The following is a 7,016-nucleotide window of genomic DNA, read 5'->3' as shown; positions in this document are numbered from 1 at the left end:
GTGCGCGCTCGCGCACACAAACACATGGGGGGTGGGTATATTTTTACCGATCGTGGAATTGCGGAGAGAACGGATTCACGCGCCTTCGAATTCCGCCGATGGAACTTTTGACGGAAAGAACCTTGCCTGTTGTTATGATTATTATTAGATGATTGAAATATGTTCCATGGAGACGATTCTCTAAGTCAGCGTTTTTCAACCTGTTTCAATTTGAGGCATATTAAAATAACAATCCGTATTTGTTAAAGTACCTATATTTATAAAGTGCGTACAATTCAGCGTTCAATATAAATTGTTTTTATCAGATATTACTAATATAGATATACAAACTAAAAAATAAAAAATTTGAAAATAAAAAGTAAAGTTAAAATTTATATTGGCATTTTATTGTTTTAAAGATGATTTTATTGCAACGACAATATCGCTTTTATAAAATGACAGCGAGCACAATTAATTTAGATATTTTCATTTTTTTTAAATATCTTTTATTTAAACATTTTTTTGCTCCCTTTACTTTCTGTAAAATTTTGTGGTAAGTGGAGACCTTTTGCGGCATATCAGAAAAACCTTACTCTAACAGTAATAGCTTATTCTGACTTATATTCTTTGAAACTTATTATCACATTTTAATATAAAATATTTCGTAAATTATTCATTTTTTAACAATTGCCTGCTTCTTAAATTTTTTAAGAATATTTAATAATGAATTAATTTGTGTAAGGAAAGCACATAATAGAGAGAGAGAGACTTTCCAAAAAAAGAAACTTTTATTTGTTTCTTCATAGACAATTTATTGATTTTTGCAAACTTTTTTGGACAACGGATATTGTATTACCATTCTTCTATCGATTAATATATGAATTATTACTAGTCCCAAGGGATCTAAAATGGATAAGGTTGTTTCATCAGAGTGGCTGATCATTCATTTCTTTCATCTGTGTGATTTTTCGTCTGATGAAGGCCACGATATGAAAATACGTCGAGATAATCGAGAGCAACAGTTGGCGAAAGGCTTAGCGCAACGTTATCGTTACATGTTTGTTAATAACCAAGGCTGCCACTGACATTTAAGGCGTTTTTATGCAAAGAGAACTTGGCCATATTTTTTAATATTTTTATTTGCCAATTTTTAAAATTATATTTTCTAAAATAGTTTTTTAAATATCTTCAAAAATAGCGTAATATTTCATCTTTATTGTAGGGTATTATAACTTTTTTCTAGGACGGAAATGTAAAAAATAAAAATTTTACCATTAAAGTTAACAGAGCAACTTTTCACTTTTCACGCTTTTACCCTACCAAAAATGTCAGATGATCGGTGTTAGAATGGCTTGGTATGGCTTTGTATATACTGAAAAATTTTAGTAGCATTGGAAAATAAACAACTATTCGATCCGATAGTTTCAGATTTTGTGATACAGTTTCTCTAAATTGATATACAGTACACATTTTGAAAGGAATTAAATCTGACGGAAGCGAACATACGCAATTGGTGTTACAGGAATGAAGAATTGATTATTAACACACATTTAATTTGGGATTCGTCTTGTTAATGCATTTTTACACGTCTGCTTGCGAAAGTCCTATTAAATAGGATAGGATCTTATTGGCCGAATTTATTCGGTTTTTTGAGCATAATTTAAACGCAAAATTTTATTAATTAAAATTATTTTTAATCGGTTGAATTTATTAAATTGAAACAAATATTCGTAAAAACAAAATACTACAAATTTCAACATTCAAGGAACTGTAACTTTGTTAAAAATTAAATTTAAATTTAAAGAAAGTTTTAATGTTTTAAATTTTTAGAAATTACTATGTCTTTTAGGTTTTCTGTAAAATTTAATAATTTTTAGATACAGAAAATTACAAGTTGGTCAATATGGAAAATTTTTTTCTAACTTGTGGGTTTACTGTCTGTGTGTGTGTGTGTGTGTGTGTGTGTGTGTGCGCATGTCCAAAAATTTTCAATTTTATAACCTTAAAGCTTAAAATTTTCTCTACAAAATAATTTTTAGAAAATGTTTTTATAATTTTTTGGTCTGATTAAGTAAAAGATGTTGACTTTGGTTGCTTAAAACTCCATTAAACATTATCGTATTGTAATTGAAGAAACAGATTCTTAAAGCTAAATTTTTGCTCTATTAAATGATATAATTGCCAATTCTTTTTTAATAACATCATACTAACGATGATACAAACGCGATACTAACGATGAAGTACCGCTACGAAATTTTGTTTCAACTTAATACATTACTCATATTTTGTTTTACAACTTTCTGCCATTTCTTTTTTTATACGATCGATATAGTGGTGACCAACCAGAAGTGAAGCATTTTTTAGATCAATTTCTCTTTAAAAAACCATTTCTAGTACATGCGTTTAGTTTGGTATTTTCTCCGTATATGACACATTCTTTTTTCAGGTTGCATCAGATTTTTTACGAAAATAAAAGGGTATTATGCATGAATGAATAAAACAGAAGTTATTCTCTTCTATTTTCAAACCATTGTAATATCAAAATGTTATCAACCGTTGTGTGTTAAGATCATTTTTTTAAATATATGTGACAATTTATATATTCGGAGTAATTAGTAATTAGATTATTAGAAAAACATTTGAACCGTTCACCGATAAAATCAAACAAACTTACGATCCCATTCAATATTATAATATCACATATACATATTAATATAATAATTTTTTATAGTTAATAAAACTTTACTTAAAATTGATTATGATTTCTTATATTATACAATATATATATTTGAAATCAAGAATGATTTTGAAATAATTTTGATGAAAATTCAATGAGTCTCTCTCTCTTTCAAATTTATCGCGAGGAGTCAGTTGTATTTTCGATCAGGTATGCGTTTATATTGTCGCGAAACATCAGAATGCAGAGCATTACATCGACGTCGCGCGCTGAGATAGCGAAGACTTTGAAGATATGAAAGGACGATATAAATCTTTAGCCGGGACTTAAGTTCCGGAGTAAATCTTACCACGTTTTAGCAGTAAGTCCAGAGCTCACTGCGAAAAAGGATCAAGCATACCGACTTGCCGGATAACGTCCTGCATGGCGTCCTCGTTGGCGTTACAGGCGGCTGCGTAGTCCGCAAAAGGTGCTAAATCCACTTGCGACAAGTTTAAAATCGACTCTTTCGTCCATACTGATGTGTTTCGCTTTAATCCGCAAAAAAGTCGTGCCTAGCAAGATTCGCTACGAGATTACCGCAAATTTTGATAATCTACTCAACACTCACTCGTATTCATAATTTTACAAATTATATCATTATGAACTTGAGAGTTTAATGTATCGTTTTCGGTATCATTTTTTCCCAGTTTCTTTCTCGTACTAATTTTTCTCTTTACTTATACTATATTGTTAAATTGATTGTAATTTTAAATGTTCGGGTTGATTATAAAAGTTGTAATTTTATTATTTATTATTTTGCAAATTATTTATATTACTTTTGTAATTATTCGAGGCACGTGTAAATATATTAATTGCAACGATTTTTAATTATTTAATCATTTACGAGTAATTTTTCATATCTCTCACGTGTTGTATCATACAATATTATCGCGGCAAACAAGTTGGTGAGAAAGGTGCGTAAAAATATACTCAATAGAGGAAGTTGCGTGAGAGTTTCTAGTGGACGGAGGGAGAGAAACTTCGGCCGGACTAGAAGAGAGAGCAGCATGATTTAGATATCGCCTTCTTGTGGTAATCAATTTCCATTAACAAAGTCTCAGCACGGTTAGAGAGAACGAGGACTGCGAGTGAGGGAATTCGAGAAGCACAGCCTGAAAACAGAGGGAAAGAAAGCATGGGAATAAAAGGCGGGCCTTCGGAGACACCGTGCTGTAATGAGGTCTTGTAAATTTTTATCTTAAGAAATCATTGTCGGCAGAGAAACGGAAATTCTTTTCTTTAAATGCCCTGTCAGTTTCAGTAATTGCTAGCCGTAACGAAGCAATCGCGCAACTGCGTTCCACGAACAAAAGACTGAAAAGGAACGTGGCGAGTGTAACTAATTTTTTTTTTAAACAAATAAATAAAAAATGTAATAGTTAAGGTATTAAAATTTTTATTTTATACCAATTTTAAAAGATAAGAGCGTAGTCATCGATGAACCTTTACGTGTCTGTGAAATAAGTGTGATAATAATTATGGTAGATTTATTTATTATATTTTTAACGCTATTAAAAATTATACTCCATTAAATTATTTCAAACGATCAAGACTGATCTTTTTGAATAGCGATAAACAAATCTTATAGATAAAGAAAGCGTCGACGCGTCTCCCCAAGCTTTCCAGATAAGTTCATGAGCCAAGAAAATTGAAAAACTTCTCGGTAAAATTGTCCCGCCACTACGACTTGCACTAAACTTAACCACCTTGTGCTCAATACATTCCAAAAACTAATTAAACTTTGGACATATACACAAAGAGTCTCCAGCGTAAGTTTCTTCTGACCAATTCTGCGAGGTGGATTAAGCGCAACAACTTCCAAAACTAAATGCGTGATGATAAATACATAAGAGAGAACACTGAGAAAAGTGAAATATTGAATAATTTAATATATATATATACACACACTTCTCTAAGATTTGATTTAATTCACTTACTACGATATCAAATTCTTGAGAGTGCAACTCTTGACTGTGATCTTCACCTAATTTCAAATATCTGAGATAGAAAATTTATTGATCTTTTTATTTTCTTTTTATTCTTCTTCGACTCTAAAAATGATAGCTACGAGGTAATAATCAAACATCGACCAACGTTCATTTCTACTGAAAAAATATATAGATTAACTTCAATTATAATTTAATTTAATTTTTTTCTCTTTTTCTTGTTTCGAGGATTAGAAAGTTAATTTACATTTGTAAAAACGAATAATTCAAAGAAATAATTTGATTTACATACCCACGGTAATCAGAACAAAACCATTAGTTATATTAATCGTTTCAGTACAAATCGTGTTTAAGTATTACTTTAAATATTTATAAATTTTATGTCTTATAAACGTGATCTCTCTCTCTTTCTCTCTCTGTCTGTCTGTCTGTCTGTCTGTCTCTTTCTCTCTCACACACACGTGCAACGCACCCACACATACACACATATGAGAGCAAACGATACGAGAAATACATCGCTCTTACAGATGAAGAAGCGAGGCAGACAGGATAAATCGGCCGAAATTCGCGGATCGCTTCGCATCGCCGGTTCGACAATTAAGCGAAAGCCGAACCGGTATCGAGTGGCAAAATATTTGCAGAAATGTGGCATCGCCGATAACGGTCGGTAACTCGTTGGCAGCCGTACTAGGAATGTGAGATATGGGTGGAACTCGATCGACATCCAAATGAAGCATGCTACAGAGTCGGCAAGTGCCTGGCTGGATATTATAGACCTGTGAACGAGGCTGAGGGGTGGTTTCGCGCTAAATTGAAACGCTCGAAGGTAACGTCTAATGAAAGCACAAGCGCGGGAGCTAATATCCACCCCACTAGAATGTAATAATTTCAGAATGGTACTTCAGAGAGAGCTGTACTTGTGCAACAAAGGTTAACCACGCGAACAGCTATTCGCGATCGCGTAGCGTAGAGAAATCGTCGGAGTCCGGCGTGGAAAAGTACCCGGTGGCCATAGGTTGCGCGATTTATCACGAGCCGGATCATCCACGTGCGCATTACGTCAGATGCCCTGCCTGAAATAAGGATCACTGCGAGATATTGCAAGATGAACTCGCGTGACCTTTGATATCGCAGTCCACGGAGTTCCGTGAACGGGATCGTTGACGAGCCGAAAATCGGAAACCGTTTTAGGACCCGTTAAAAAATTACTGGCTTTCATGAGACACAAGTCAATTGTATGTTTGTTCAAACTGCGTGGCCATTTAGCGCTATTTAAATGAAGGAGTTTACGCTACATCTAGTCGACGGGATCAGCTTATGTTTAATACGTCGGGGACATTTTCTTTTACATTATTAAATGGTACTTGACTAATAAAAACATACCGGAATAAGAAATTTATAACTTTTGTCGTAATTGACATTTAATTATTATAATTCTAAGAGAAATGTTTGCATTAACATATTGCAACATATACAGTTTCGTAGAAAACAATAAACGCTTTTATCAAGCTAGTGATATTTTATTGTGGATAACAGTATCACTTATTCATAAAAAAATCGAGACGTCTTCATTGCATTGTGCTTCATTGGCTCGGAAGAAAAAGCGGGTTATGTGATGTAACTCGATGAGATTTTCAAGGAGATATACTTCTTTAAATTAAAGATGTACTGAAAAACTTGAAGACATATTCCTGGTATAATATATGATATATCGCCACCATCTACGATATTTTCTTACAATTAAATGCAAGTACAAGTCAAATAATTATCTGACACAAAGAAGAATGCATAAAACAAAGAGATCAACGTACATCTGTTTACAGATTATAAAATTAATATTTATTATACAACTTACACAATTTTATCACATAAAAATTGTATTCTAGATATATAACAAATATTATATATCTTATTGTAAAATTTATCACATGATACGGATTGAAAGTATCGATTAATCAATTCTATCCATTATAATAAACATAACAACGAGTGGAAATTATACTTTCTATCAGATTATACTTAAAAAATGTAAATTTAGATATTACTTTTTTGCATTACAGCTCTCTCTGTACGAAACAGCAAATATTAGTTAGAGATATTACGATACAATTAAACGGAGCTTACACTTTTTTCGCATCGTAATATTTCATTGCAGTTAACAATGAAGTTTTACGAGTACAGCTGCCGGATAAACCTTGATAACTGACAGTAATCTACTCTAGACGGGTCGATAGCTATACGAAAGCCCGGTATAAAAATAATATCGAAGAGTCCAGCGTGTGTAAGTGCATTCGTAAAATGAATTTTGTTGGAGGACCATCTCTCTCGTAAGCGTAAACGCTTGCGCGTGCGTGCGTTGACGGGGCGGGGGG

The sequence above is a fragment of the Cyphomyrmex costatus genome, unplaced genomic scaffold (genome assembly GCF_001594065.2).
Source record: "Cyphomyrmex costatus isolate MS0001 unplaced genomic scaffold, Ccosl1.0 scaffold164, whole genome shotgun sequence".
Taxonomy (NCBI): Eukaryota; Metazoa; Arthropoda; class Insecta; order Hymenoptera; family Formicidae; genus Cyphomyrmex; species Cyphomyrmex costatus.
This window is presented reverse-complemented; position numbering follows the sequence as displayed.